The sequence below is a fragment of the Octopus bimaculoides genome, chromosome 5, assembly GCF_046866305.1.
Source record: "Octopus bimaculoides isolate indiv1 chromosome 5, ASM4686630v1, whole genome shotgun sequence".
Lineage (NCBI taxonomy): Eukaryota > Metazoa > Mollusca > Cephalopoda > Octopoda > Octopodidae > Octopus > Octopus bimaculoides.
The window spans coordinates 54,227,765-54,242,764 of NC_142932.1; the positions used below are offsets into that span (position 1 = coordinate 54,227,765).

General features: G+C 37.3%; 1 protein-coding gene across 1 annotated transcript in view; it reads left to right on the plus strand.

The window, feature by feature from the left end:
- Nucleotides 1–15,000, plus strand: part of LOC106869260 (sex peptide receptor) — a 756,891-nt gene that overhangs the window by 86,414 nt on the left and 655,477 nt on the right. Inside the window, exon 2 of the mRNA XM_052967780.2 lies at nucleotides 5,994–6,069. The gene's annotated coding sequence lies outside the window, so the exon portion shown is untranslated. The remainder of the gene's footprint in view (nucleotides 1–5,993; nucleotides 6,070–15,000) is intronic.

The window sequence follows — 15,000 nt, forward strand, 5'->3', positions numbered from 1 at the left end:
TATGAGAGATATAGAAAAAGAGTAAAGTACCAGGACCTAGGCATCGAATTTGAGAGGCTATGGAAAGTGCGGATAAAATGTATCCCAGTAGTTATAGTTGCATTAAGATCTATCCCTAAATATTTGAACAAATGGATAGAGGAAATAGGCATAAAACCCAATTTAGTACAGCTCCGAAAAACAGTGTTATGAGAGACAGCTGGGATACTTAGGAGGGTTCTTGGCATCTAAGATTACTTGTTGTAGCCACATGTTAGGAATTCTTCTTTTCTAAGTCCAATCTGTTGCGTGTATAATAATAACAATAATAATAATAATAATAATAGTAGTAGTAGTAGTAGTTGTAGTAGTAGTAGTAGTAGTAGTAGTAATAATAATAATAATAATAATAATAATAATAATAATAATAATAATAATAAGAAGAAGAAGAAGAAGAAGAAGAAGAAGAAGAAGAAGAAGAAGAAGAAGAAGAAGAAGAAGAAGAAGAAGAAGAAGAAGAAGAAGAAGAAGAAGAAGAAGAATAGATTGAGAAAAGGAAAATTGCTGGAAAGAACATATAGAATATGCGATAAAGTTTATGATGTGGTATTGCAAAAATTGAAACAAAGAGCAGTAGCAAACAAAACAAAACAGGAAAGATATAACAATAGAAAAAGATACTTCAGGCAAAACAGGTTGTTTGAAGCAAATCAGAAGAAACTGCTTCAGGAACTAGATGACAAATACGCGTAACAATGATAGCAGATGCAGAGGAAAAACAAGGCACTCTGGAGAAGGATCGGGGACAAACCTGTAGAGCATAATGCTGAAACAGAGTGGCTGCATGAAATGCAAGATTGGTTAAGAAATATAGAATTCCAAAAAGACATAAGGATAACTACAGAGATGATAAAAAAAGAAGTTACCAAAATTCCAAAATCGGAAGAGCACAGGAGCGGATGGGGTCCGAGGGTATTGGATGTGGAAGCTGAGAGGGCTCCATGAAAAAATAGCACAACCGCTAGATGAGTGCTTGCAGGAAGGCGCAGTACCCAGCTGGACGACAAAAGGAAAGATATCGTTATGTGCAAAGGATCCTGAAAAGGGAAATGTTGCATCCAACTTTAGACCAGTAACATGCCTTACGCTAATATGGAAACTAGTACCAAGTGCTTTGGCCGATGAACTGTTCAGATACTTGGAAAAATGTGGGCTGCCACCCAATGAACAGAAAGGGTGAGAATGATCCCTTGCTAGGAATGATCCCCTTGCGTGAAATACTATAGTGAACAAAGTTTAGGTATGCTCTGGGAAGAGTTAAAGGAAAATTGAACCACTTGCTATTCATGCACTATCTGTAGCTATTCACATAAAATGAGGCAGAACTGGACAGCTTAGCCCAGTCTATTCAGACTTTTTCCAATGATATGAAGATGGAGTTTGAACTCCCAAAATGTGCTACCATGGTGATGAGAAGAAGAAAGCTCGGCAGGACAGTAGATATATGGTTGCCATGTTGTGAAACGATAAAGGCAATTCAACCTCAATCCAACTACAAATGCCTGAGAATACATCAGGCAGATGGAATCAAATACTGCGACATGGAGGAAAAGGCAAAAAGAATGTACCTGTAGTGAGTGAGAAAAATGGCATTCTGGCATTCAGCTTCAAAGCTGAATGCTAGAAACATAATTTTGGTAATAAACTCAAGCGCAGTCGCAGTCGAAACGCATGACGCAGGAATCCTGAAGTGGACAGAGGAGGAGCTAAAGGAGATGGACAGGAAGTCAAGAAAGCTCCTAAAGATGCATGGGGCCCATTATCCACGTCCAGACACTGATCGCCTAGAGCAAATGGAGGAAGGGATCTGATAAGTGTGGAAGACTGAGTGAGTATCGAAGTCAAGAGCTTAATGAGATACCTAGTCTAAATTAAGGAAACCTTGCCAGTGACAGTTAGGAACGAGGGAGAATTGAGAGCAGAGAAAAGGGGAAAACAAAGGAAGAAATACAAAAATGACATGAAGAAGAATTACGCAACAAGGAACTACACAATAAATTCCGTGTAGCCACAACAGAAGTTACTGGGAAAAGTAGGTGGAACTTGATGATAAAAGGGACACTAAAAAGAGAGACCAATAGCACTATACTGGCAGCGCAGGACCAAACGCTGGCCCAGAACGGGAGCGTCAACCTGTGGAATAAGCAAGTGTCACCGTTGTGCCGCATCTACAACACAGTGGTTGAAACCATTGTCTATATCGCGACCAAATGCCCTAGGCTTACCCAAAATAATATAATAATAATAATAATAATAATAATAATAATAATAATAATAATAATAAGAAGAAGAAGAAGAAGAAGAAGAAGAAGAAGAAGAAGAAGAAGAAGAAGAAAGATGATGAGGATGACGATGATGATAGTGGTGATGATGATGATGATTTACTATCATCGTTGAGTGAAAGAGCAGGGCATACTATCAAAGGGACGCTGGGGTATAATATACTAAGCCAGTATATTTATCATGACTAACCGTTTGATAGGCTACACCAGACACAATCCTGACAACCATATGTGCGCGTCAGAGCGATCTCATTTCAAGATAAAAGAGCGCGTGACCTTGCAAGTGGAGCCCAGTGAGAATTTGCTTCAGGTCAAGAAGACCATCCCGCTCAAAAAGTCTCTGAATAAGGGTTGTTTAAGGATGATGAACAAAACACTCATGCTTCCAAATGTCAATTATCCAAACCCCAAAGAATTCCTCTCAAAACATGGCTTTGTTGCTCCCCCACTGCTTCTGCTCGTGATCAGACATGCACATATCGTCAGCTACCAAGGAACAAACTCAACTGTTTAAGTTCAAACAACTGAGAAGTAAATCTGTGGTATTGAGCAGAATATTTGCTGTAACTCATCATTTATACCAAGACAAAACAATGTACATGATAAAACTTCCGATCAGTGAAGATCAGAAGCCATGAGAGCCACTACCTGGTACTGCATCAGAGCATATTATCATTATTATCATTATTATCATTATTATTATTATTATTATTATTATTATTATTATTATTATTATTATTATTATTATTATTCACTAGTGTAATTTTTAACCCGCGCTTTCACTGCGTTACCGAGCGCAGCTCCTTGTGCCTTGGGTATGTGCTGTGGTTTCTTATGATGCACTTATTTTTATTGCATTCAAAGTGTTTTACGCAGGATGTGTTCGCTATGTAGAGGTGTTTTTCCAGTATGTTATGTATACTTGTTAGTCCTGGTGTTTTTGTTATGTATTTGTCTGAATATTTTTTATCATACCTAATGCGCCTACTGTGATAGGAATTTCTTGTCTTTCTTACACTCAACATTCGAGTTGCTCTATTTCCAGATCTTTGTATTTTGAAAGTTTCTCTGTTTCTTTGAGATAAACATTGTCATCGGTTCGTATTGATACATCGATTAGAGAGCATTTTTTCTTGGTGATCTCTGACAACTACTTCTGGTGTATTGGCCTTAATTTCTCTATCTGTGTGCATAGGAATATCCGAGAGTTTGGTTGCTTTCTCATTTTCTGTGACCTTTTCTTGTGTGTGAGCATACCATCTTTTTTTCTGTTGTTATTCCATAGTAATGGAATAGCTTCCAGTTTATATAGGTCTCAACTCTCGTGTGTCTGTGAATATATTCCTTCTTAACCAGGACTGGGCGGCCAGAGACAATATAATTTATTGTTTCTTCACCATCTCCACATATTCTGGACTTACTTGTAATATCTTCTCATTACTTGTGCTGCAATTAAAAGTCCTTCAATCTCTGCTTTGATTCTTGAGCTTCTAATCCATTGTTGAGATATTGCATTGTCTATTAATTTTCTCTTTAGGTTAACCCAGTATTTTCCAAGAAGGGGCTTTTCTTGTCGTCGCTTTATCATGGTCTGTTGTGGTTCCACTTTTAGCCTGGATTTCAGTTGTTTCACAATTTTTGTTGTTTTTTTATTTTTCTTCCTAGTTGTTAGGTGCTATGACTTATTTTTTGAATTTCTTGCCTTCCATAAAGACTGAAAGCATTTTTACTTTGCTCGTGTTTTGTGGCTATTTGTATTACTTTTCCTTGCTTCTGAAGTAGGTATTTCTGTAGTCCTATGGTGGTTATTTTGTAATAGTTTTCTAGCTGTATAAGGCCTCTACCACCTTCGATACGATGTATATATAACCTTTCTATATCAGATTTTGTGTGGTGCATCCTTAATCCTGTCCCTATTTTACTTGTTTTCGTGTCTATTTGGATTAGTTCATTTAGAGTTCAGTTAGAATATTGTAGTTATAACTTATAAGTGGGACGGCTAGAGTGTGATAATTATTATATTGTTTCTGCATTGAGCTCTGTTTTCAGTATTAATCTAACTTGCCTATATTTTTCTTTTCTTATCCTCTCTTTTATTTTTGTGTGTTGTATCGTATCTAGTTCATTAATTCCTAGGTATTTGTGTCCTTCTTTCGTCTAATTCTCTTATTTTCTTTGCGTTATCTAGTGTACTGTTGCTAGTTTTAACTAGTTTCCCTCTTTTTAAGGTTGCTTTCGCACATTTTTCTAAGCCAGACTTCATGTTTATTTCTTTTGTAAATCCATACATATACTGCCTGTAATAATGTTTCCAGCTGTATATCATTTGTTGGGTACAGTTTTAGATCATCCGTATATAAGAGATGGCTGATTATTTTGCCGTAACAGTTGTATCCACATCCAATTCACTTTTGCATGTCAGATAAAGGTGTCAGTACCGAGCGGAAAAGTAGTATAGAGAGCGTGTCTCCCTGGAATACTCCCTTTCTAATGGGGAAGGTATTAGTCTTTAGGAGTCCCTACTCTTACCGTGAGCTGTAGCACTGTCTGGCATTTAAACATTGACTGTTTTATATATGTTATAGTTATTGGTGCTACCTTGTTCATGGCTAAGCCTTTCAGTAATCGATCCAGGCCATACTTAGACCCTTATTTCTGCGGCTGTCTTCAGTTATGGATTTATTGATCAGAAGGTGATCTTTACAGCCGTATGAGCCCTTGCAGCATCCCGTCTGATCTTCTGGGAACAGGTTGTTTTCTTCCAGAATTTTGCTCACTTTCTGCGATATTATTGCAGTAAAGGGTTTGTAAATTGTAGGGAGACAAGTTTTCAGTCTGTAAGTTTGTGGGTTTACCGTTTCAGTGGATTTGGGAATTAGGATAATTTTCCCTTCCGTGAGCAATTCAGGCATTGTCTCTGGTTCTGCTAATATTTCATTAAACCTTTCAGGCAGATTTCTATGTTTTCCTGTTAGGTATTTTGACCAGAAGTTAAAGACCTTGTCCTTCCTGGATGCCATCCATTTGCTTATTATTATTATTATTGTTATTAATAATAATAATAATAATAATAATAAAAATAATAATAATAATAATAATAATAATAATAATAATAATAGAGTCAAAATTAAAAGAAGAGTGCCATTTGTTATCTGGTGAACGATATTTCGACATCTCGTGTGTCTTCAACTGGTTCAAAAAATAAATTTGTCAATCTACTTCATTTTGGTTAATATAGAAAGGATTGAGGTAACTCCTCCCGAAGATATAGAGTCAAAATTAAAAGAAGAGTGCCATTTGTTATCTGGTGAACGATATTTCGACACTCTTCTTTTTAATTTTGACTCTATATCTTCAGGAGGAGTTACCTCAATCCTTTCTATATTAACCAAAATGAAGTAGATTGACAAATTTATTTTTTGAACCAGTTGAAGACACACGAGATGTCGAAATATCGTTCACCAGATAACAAATGGCACTCTTCTTTTAATTTTGACTCTATATCTTCAGGAGGAGTTACCTCAATCCTTTCTATATTAATAATAATAATAATAATAATAATAATAATAATTTAAGAACTACAATTATATGTTTGAATGAAATAAGTTTAAACCTATAAATTCAATGCTATCTAATACTCCAATTTGTTTTCATTCTATATATTTTTACTAGGACTTGTAGAGTACGACTTATAAGTGAAGCAATATAACGAAATATCTTCAGCTATTTTGCCAAAGGAAACAATTAGGTGAGTAACGTAATATTTGTGAATAGTAATTTGTTATTATCTTCAATTTTCAGGATATTCGTATTACCGAGGATTTGTGTTGGCATTATGTATGATAAACATTGGTATATATTGTCGCTGTATAATTTTTCCGCTAAAAATTGAAGCAGTCAAAAATGTCTGGTGTATTTTAGCTGACTTATTGTAAAGTAAATCTATAGCGGTGAATCAAATAGTTAGGTGCGTTTCCTCCTTTACGTTCTGAGCTGAAATACTGCCGAGGTTGACTTTGCTTTTCATGCTTTCTAGTTTGATAAAATAAGTACCAGTCGAGCAGTGGGATCGATGGAATCGAATTGCACCCATACTCAAAATTTCACTCCCTGTGCTTGTAGTAGAAAAGATTATATTAAGCGAACTTCGAATAGAGAGAATGTTTTGACTAGTATGAGAAAGACAACATCAACATTTTGACTAGTAGGAGAAGGAAGTCTGTCTGAGAAAATGCGTGAGATGTTTACAAATTAGTCGCAACCAGTTTTAGACAATGTTACTGATTATATAACTTATCCCCTGTCCTGTTTAACAGCAAACGATAGTGAAAACAAGTGACGTCAGCGCAACTTTTGCACAGTCAATTTCGCTCGTAAATCATGTCACGATCTCACCTCATAATCAAGTACAGCTGCTCTTATGCCATACCATTATATTGAAGATCTAGAAACATCAGTATCAAACATTTTGATAAAACCCAATTCACATGCTTGAGTTCTATACAATAGTAGAAAATAAACGTCCCAGTACATTCTCTATATAGTCATAGGTAAAAAAAAATAATTTAATTTACATGGCCACAGACAAATGACTGAAAAAGTAAAAGAATACATAAATACGCGCAAGTGTGGTAGTGTGGTAAGAGGCTTGCTTCCAAACCACATGGTTCCGAGTTCAGTTCTGCTGCGTGGCATCTTCGGCAAGTGTCTTCTACTATAACTTCGGGCCTTGTGAGTGGATTTAGTAGACGGAGAATGTATATATTTATGTGTGTGTTTGTGCCTGTGTTTCACCCCGCCACCACCACCACCACCACCACCATTATCGCTTGACGAAAGATGCTGGTGTGTTTACGTCACCGTAACCTAGCGGTTCGACATAAGAGAACGATAGAATAAGCACCAATCTTACAAAGAATGAGTTCACAAGTAGATTTCTTCAAATTAAAGTCGGTGCTCCAGCTTGTCCAAATTCAAATAACTGAAACAAGTAAAAGAGTAAAACAGGATATTGATACAAAGTATTAATAAATTACATTTGTGTTATAGGCAATGTTCAATTAACAGTTTGGGCATAATTTAACTTTACTGTTGAGATTTCCAATATATAGTATATATTTCACTCAAATGAGAGATTTAAAATGTCCTAGAGAAGTTCCTAAATTTCTTCTTCAGAATTACATCTACACTACATGCTTCTAAGTATGTTCATATATGTGCGTATATCCAAGTACATAACGATTGACGAATTTATGCGTATGACTGAATAACTTAATGCACTATACTTCTTTGTGACTCCGTGTGTGTATGTATGTGAGCGCATACATATTACAAAGGTCCTTATATATAGATATATCCAACTATATATACAGATGTTGCCCAACACAAGCCCACCACCTACTGTCAAAAAATGTGGTCGTTCCAACTGCAGGACCTGCATCCACCTCATGGAAGGAACAACATACAGATTCCAGTCGGGACACACTTTTGTCATAAAAAATAACTTCAACTGCGCATCAACAAATTTACTTTTTGCCATAAGGTGTGAAGGGTGCCACAAAGAATACATAGGGCAAACGAGCCTTACTCTCAGAGAAAGGATGACAGTCCACCGCCAACAATTGAGGGATCCCACCACAAGACAGATACCACTCAGTGGGCATTTAGATCTGTGTGCACAAAACAAGTCTCCCAAATTCCTAGTTTTCCCATTATACCAATGCTCAGACAACACCACTGACCAAACACGAATAAATAAGGAAAATAATCTTATTCAAAAATACAGACCACAGCTCAACATACTCTAACATAAGCCTCCTCCCCAGGTGCACGCCCAAAACAAAGACACACAGATACGCAAAATCACACACATCAATACAATGCAAACCTCCGACACGAACACACTTACACACATATATACACACACACACAATCACAGTATCTCCACACCAGAGCACAAACCCACATACATTTCAAGAAAGAACACATGCGCATATATATACTTACAATACAATTGTAGCAACCACAACCAACACCCATACACACATATGTAAACAGGTACATGCACACACCTACACACCACTCCGGCAACCACAAATCATATTCACACACGCATATTTGCATACATATGTACACACACATACAAACACCATACGCCTGTTCCCCAGTAAAAATGTCACATACACACTCAAAAGAAAAACACACACAATACAATCCCAACAATCACAACAAACACCCACAATCACACATGCACAGAAGCATGCACACACAATGACACACCTCCCCGACAAATACAAGCCACATAGACGCACTCACACAAACACACGCACACGTATACACACATATACTGTACTAACAATACAAACAAAACTAATCACTCACAATTACAGCGCACACACACATGTACACATATACACCAGGAAACTACACAAACCATACCCACGTACACACACATACAAACGCATACCCAGTACCAACATACACGGAACACACATGCACACACATACACCTCACCTGGATAAACCCAACGTACAAGGACACCTAATAAATACAACACACACATACATGCTCACACACACATACACCCTCATGCACACACATACAGTTGCTCCCTCACACACACACGCACCACAATGACAACTCAAACACAAACATACTTAGAGACACACACAAACTCACGTACACACATATAACACCCCCACCAACACACAACACAAATAAGCATACGTACACATACAGACATACACATACATATGAACCATCACACACACATACGGTTGCTTACACACACACACACACACACCACAATGGGTATTTAAAACAACACACTCACTCAGACACAGAGAGAGACACACACACACTCACGTATACACACACTCCCACATTCACACAAAACACTCCCACGCACACACACAGATGCACACAGATGCACACATACATACACACACAGACGCACACACATGTACACACCCTCACACATACATACGGTTGCGCTCTCTCTCACACACACACATCACAAGGACGATTAAAACAACACATACATACTCAGAAAAATAGATATACGCACAGTCTCACGTACACACACCTAACATCCCCAACGACACAAAAACACACACAAACACACATACACACGCACTCACAAACGCACTCACGCACACACACGAACAAACACATATACACATACACACACATGCGCACACACAACACCCTAACAAATATTAATCACACACATACACACTCACACAAACGTGCACACACATACACACACCATCCTACCATAGATAAAAAAACACACACATACTCATATACACATGCCACACACGCACACATACAGACATAGGCATACCCATACATATGAACCATCACACACATACGTTTGCTTACACACACACACACACACACATACCACAAGGTATTTAAAACAACACACCCACTCAGACAGAGAGACACACACACACTCCCACACTCACACAAAACACTCCCACGCACACATACAGATGCACACATACATACACACACATACGCACACATACGTACACACCCTCACACATACATACGGTTGCTCTCACACACACACACACCACAACGACGATCAAAACAACACATACACACTCAGACAAAGAGATATACGCACAGTCTCACGTACACACACCTAACATCCCCACCGACACAAAAAACACTCAAACACACACTCATATACACATTCCACAATAAACTCTGGGACCAATAAAAACGGCACACACACACACACACACACACACACACACACACACACCCACACCCACACACACGGACACAAACACACATATATACACACACATAGAGATGTGCACAGAACCAGTCCCAAAAACCAGTGAACCATGACAGACTGTCACAGACCAACCAAAAATAAAAAAATCTTCTTTAACTCTTCTTCCCTCCCACCCCAGCTAGCCAGTCATACTGTCTCTTAAGACAGTAAAACATTCCTTCAATATACACAAGAGAAAAAGGCCAGGTCAGTTCCTTCTCAATTTTATTCGATTGTCAAAGAATATGTATGAGAATATGTATATGTATATGTATTTTTCCATATGTGTATTTTCATACACTGTTTTTAACACTGTTTTTTAACAATTTCACCTTAATATGACAATCAGTATGTAACACTACAAAGTTCATACAAAGCTTTATACTTTAAATATATTTTATCATCAAAGAATGTATATATGCATTTTAATACTCAGACTGTTTTTTAACATTTTTTATTATTCTCAAAGACTTTTGATAATCTTTTTCTAAAAAAGTGAAACCGGTTAAGTAAATAAATATTTTTTTAAAATAAGTGCATTTTCAAACCTTCTTTCATATATATATATATATATATATATGTGTGTATATATATATATGTGTGTGTATATATATATATATATATATATATATATATATATATATATATATATATATATATATATATATATGCGAGTAAAAATAAATACAAAAAAGGTGGGGGGTTTTTGTATGATTGTGTATAGAGGAATATATTATTTTGTTTAAAAGAGTTCCAACACTGTCTGTTTTTTATGTTTTATTTATATTCCTGCAGAACTAATGTGGGGTATAGAATATGGAATATACAATATATAATATGATATACAATATACAATATAAAATAAAATAAAATAAAATAAATGGCACCATGAAAGAAAGTATTGAATGTAGATGAAATATTGAGTGTTCAATATAAAGGATCAAATATATAAATATAAATATATAAAGGCGACTCGAGTTTCAGGGCTATTTCCCTTCGTCATGGCCGGTATGACAGACTTTAACACACACACACCCACACACACACACATACACACACACACATATATGTACATCCATGTATCGAGATAACTATTGCGTGACACTGGAAGCTAACACAATGCGAATCATATTATGACCAGTGATGTATATGAGTATGCGATAATTTGGTCGATGCATACTAAGATTGATATACAAACAGACAAAGTGATAAATAGCTAGATATATACACGCACACATATATATATATAAGCTCAAGCGTGTGTGCGTGGTGAGATGGTTGCGTCTCAACCACATGGTTCTTGGTTCAGTCCCACTGCATGGAACCTTGGACACGTCTTCTGTTATAACCACGGGCCGCCCAAAGCCTTGTGAATGGATTTCGTCGACGGAATCTGAACGAAGTTCGTTGTAAATATCTATGTGGGTGTGCGTGTATGGGCGCGTGCGTGTATGGGCGAGTGCGTGTGTGGGTTCGTGTGCGTGCACGTGTGTGTGCACGTGTGTACGTGTGTTATAATCAGCAACTTCTACTCCAACATACCCAAAATTTAAAATCCAAAATCCTTAAGCTCTAAGAACGATGTTTGCCAAGTTGTTATGGGAGTAAATAGGGCAAATAAACTGCAGTAGTTATCTTGTGTATGGAAATCATGTAACCTAGTGGTATGTTACACATGTTTCGGATAAAAAATAACAGATGAGGAACATTTATAGTATGTGTTGATAACCAAGAATATTATAAGCGTGCAAATTAACATGGCATTTGAGAGATGTTGGATTACGAAATCATGTTATCCTCATTAGAATTTTATAGCAAATAGCGTGCTATAGAATAGTGTTGGTGTAAAGTGAAAAACATAGAGAGAAAATGTGAGTGAGGAAGAGTTGAGTTGTGGAGGTAATGTTCGTGATGAAAATACTTCAGTTAAGAGCATAAATGGAAAAAGTACGAACTACGCAATAAAATTAGGTAACGAGTTTAGATAAAATGTTGATTAGTGAAATGACAATTAATATTTATTTCTTTATTGCCCACAGGTGGCTAAATATAGAGGAGACAATCATGGACAGGCAAAGGGATTAAGCCGATTATATCGACCCCAGTGTGTATCTGGTACTTATTTAGTCGACCCCGAAAGGTTGAAAGCAATTTCGACCTCGGTGGAATTTAAACTCAAAACGTAACGGCAGACGAGATACCGCTAAGTATTTCGCCCGGCGTGCTAACGATTTTGCCAGCTTGCTGCCTTTAATGGCATTTAATATTGAGAGATAAAATCTGTTATTATTGATTGAAACATAGACGCAAGCAGTTGCGTAGTGCAGAATAAATGAAGGTCAGTCACGAAAATAATTAAAGAAACTGTAGAAGTAATTATAATGAAGACTCTACTGAGATGTCCGTCGCGCAGAGTACAGAGGCTCAGTAAGATATGAGCCAGGACAGTTGTAAGGCGCGCTGGGAATGGAGGGACGAGAGAGGGAAAAATGGGAAATGTTGGCTGAATTTAACGGTGCAAGAGTACAATGTCTCAGAGCGGGAGTTAAAAGTCGTCCTTTATAATATATATCTTACAATTAATTGGCATTTGTGTAACGAGCAGAGGTATAAAAACCACGCTATCTACTATAAACATACATTAAAAAGTAGCAACTTGAATACAAAATAAAAAGACAAGAAAGCAAAACTAGTATCCAAAGAAACTAACATGATCTTCGAAGTGAAATTATCCTCCTTTATGCTCAAGAAATATTCTCTACTGAAACATACATACCATGATTTTTTCAATACAAGTATTATGAAAAAAAATCTTATTTCTCTAGCTCCAATGTTCATCAGTATAAAACGTCTTCCAATATATTTGAAGAGAAACGTTCAATCTTTTTTTATATATAAATATTCGCACGCGCGCACATGCACACACACACACACACAAACACACACAGGTGTACTCATATAGCCATGCTTATACATGCATGTATATATACACATACACACACACACATGAATCTACATGTATATATATATATATATATATATATATAGACCAATACCTACACATACCCATAGATGTACATAGACACTTGCATGTGCGATCCAGATACATGCGCATACATGCGCGTACATACATACCCATACATAGCCCGCCCTATCCACACTCGCAGGTACACACGTATAAATATATCTACACTCGCACACATGCACACATACACCTGGCATCTCGATCAGAGCTATGGATTACTACAGTCTCCTAAGTATTTCAAGCAGTAACTACTTGTTAATAACTATCATAATTATCATTATATAGCTACAATAAGTCTGTCGTCTGCACGCCGGCCGAAATGCTTATCCGTATTCTGCTCGCCTTTACGTTCTGTATTCAATTCTGTCGTGGTCGACTTCTTTGCCTTTTATTCTTTCGGGCTCAGCAGATTAACTACCACAGAAACACTAGGGTCAATGTAACCGACTAGTCCCCTCCTCAAAATTTCATGCCTTGAGTCTATAGTAGAAAAGGGATTATTATGTAGCTGCAATATAAGGTTACGTATCTGAACATACGCGAACGTCAGTATCTACACACAAGGTGAAAAGGCATAGAGGGAATATTATTCCTCTTTAGGTAGTTCATCTGTAATGTTAGTTTAGAGGCTATGCTTAAGTATCTTTAAGTTTGCATGTGTCTGAGTCACAAATTTTCTTCTCTTTTGTAAATCAGTCTCTTTTGTAAATCAGTTTTTGAGAAGTCTATATTCTAGTCACTTACCATTGCACTGTTGCGTTGTGCAAGTGTCTTAATGAACATGCCCAAAAATATGTTCTCATCTAGTCCTTTCATGGTATAGGCTCGCTGGCTGCAGTTCATGAGGTTTTCACTCGGCGTTGGGTGTTAACCCCAGTTGTCGGATTTATGGGTTGTATCGGTTTTGGTGTTGTTCCCGCTGTGTATTGTGAACAGCTGTTTCGCTGTATCTTTCCACCGGGGCAGTCGTTCGTCAGATCTATTAATAATTCGCTCTTTTGTCAACAATATTCTTTTCTACCCTATGCACAAGCCCCGAAATTTTGGGGGAGGTGGCCAGTCGATTAGATCGACCCCAATACGCAACTGGTACGTTATTTATCAACCTCGAAAGGTTGAAAGGCAAAATGGACCACGGGAAAATTTGAACTCAGAACGTAAAGGACGAAATATCGCTAAGCATTTCGCTCGGCGTACTAACGTGTCTACCTCTTTTGTGACGAATATTGACAGCGATTCCTCGGAACATAGCTGGTATTTCCGTGATAGGGTATTGTAGGGACAAGGGTGTCTAATTATTGACCAGGGCAGGTCGTAATTTATAATCTCTTCCTTGAGTCCACAGACGAAATAGGCCAGTGGTGTCGCGTGCAGTTTAAGGATTTTTCGAAAGCTTGAGATGTATTTTCTATATCGAGTTTTGAAGATATTATCCGATATACCGATATGTGCCTAGTGGCCTCTTCTAGTAATTACCGTGCACTTGACCATGACATTTCGGGTCTTCCATTGGTTATTTAGTGGACATTTCAAGCGGTCCATGCATGAGCATAGATTGTCAGTTTTTTTTCTATTCTTTTTTGCATGTCTACAGCTGGTACAGAGCGTTCTATTTACATTTGAGCTCGTGATAACCGTATAATTAATTTTATTATTTCTGGGTGTGTTTGTGTTGTTCTTTGAGTTGTTGTGGCTATCAGATGCTGGCTGGTTAGTAAAATCGTTGTAGTTGTTTTCCTTCTTGCTTAGTGTTGAAGTTCGAGTCATTTTTACTTTGATGCGTTATGGTGTAGGTATTTGCAGAGTTACTGCGGTTGTTATATATGTCTCCATCGATTTTTGAGAGCCTATTCTCGATGCACCCT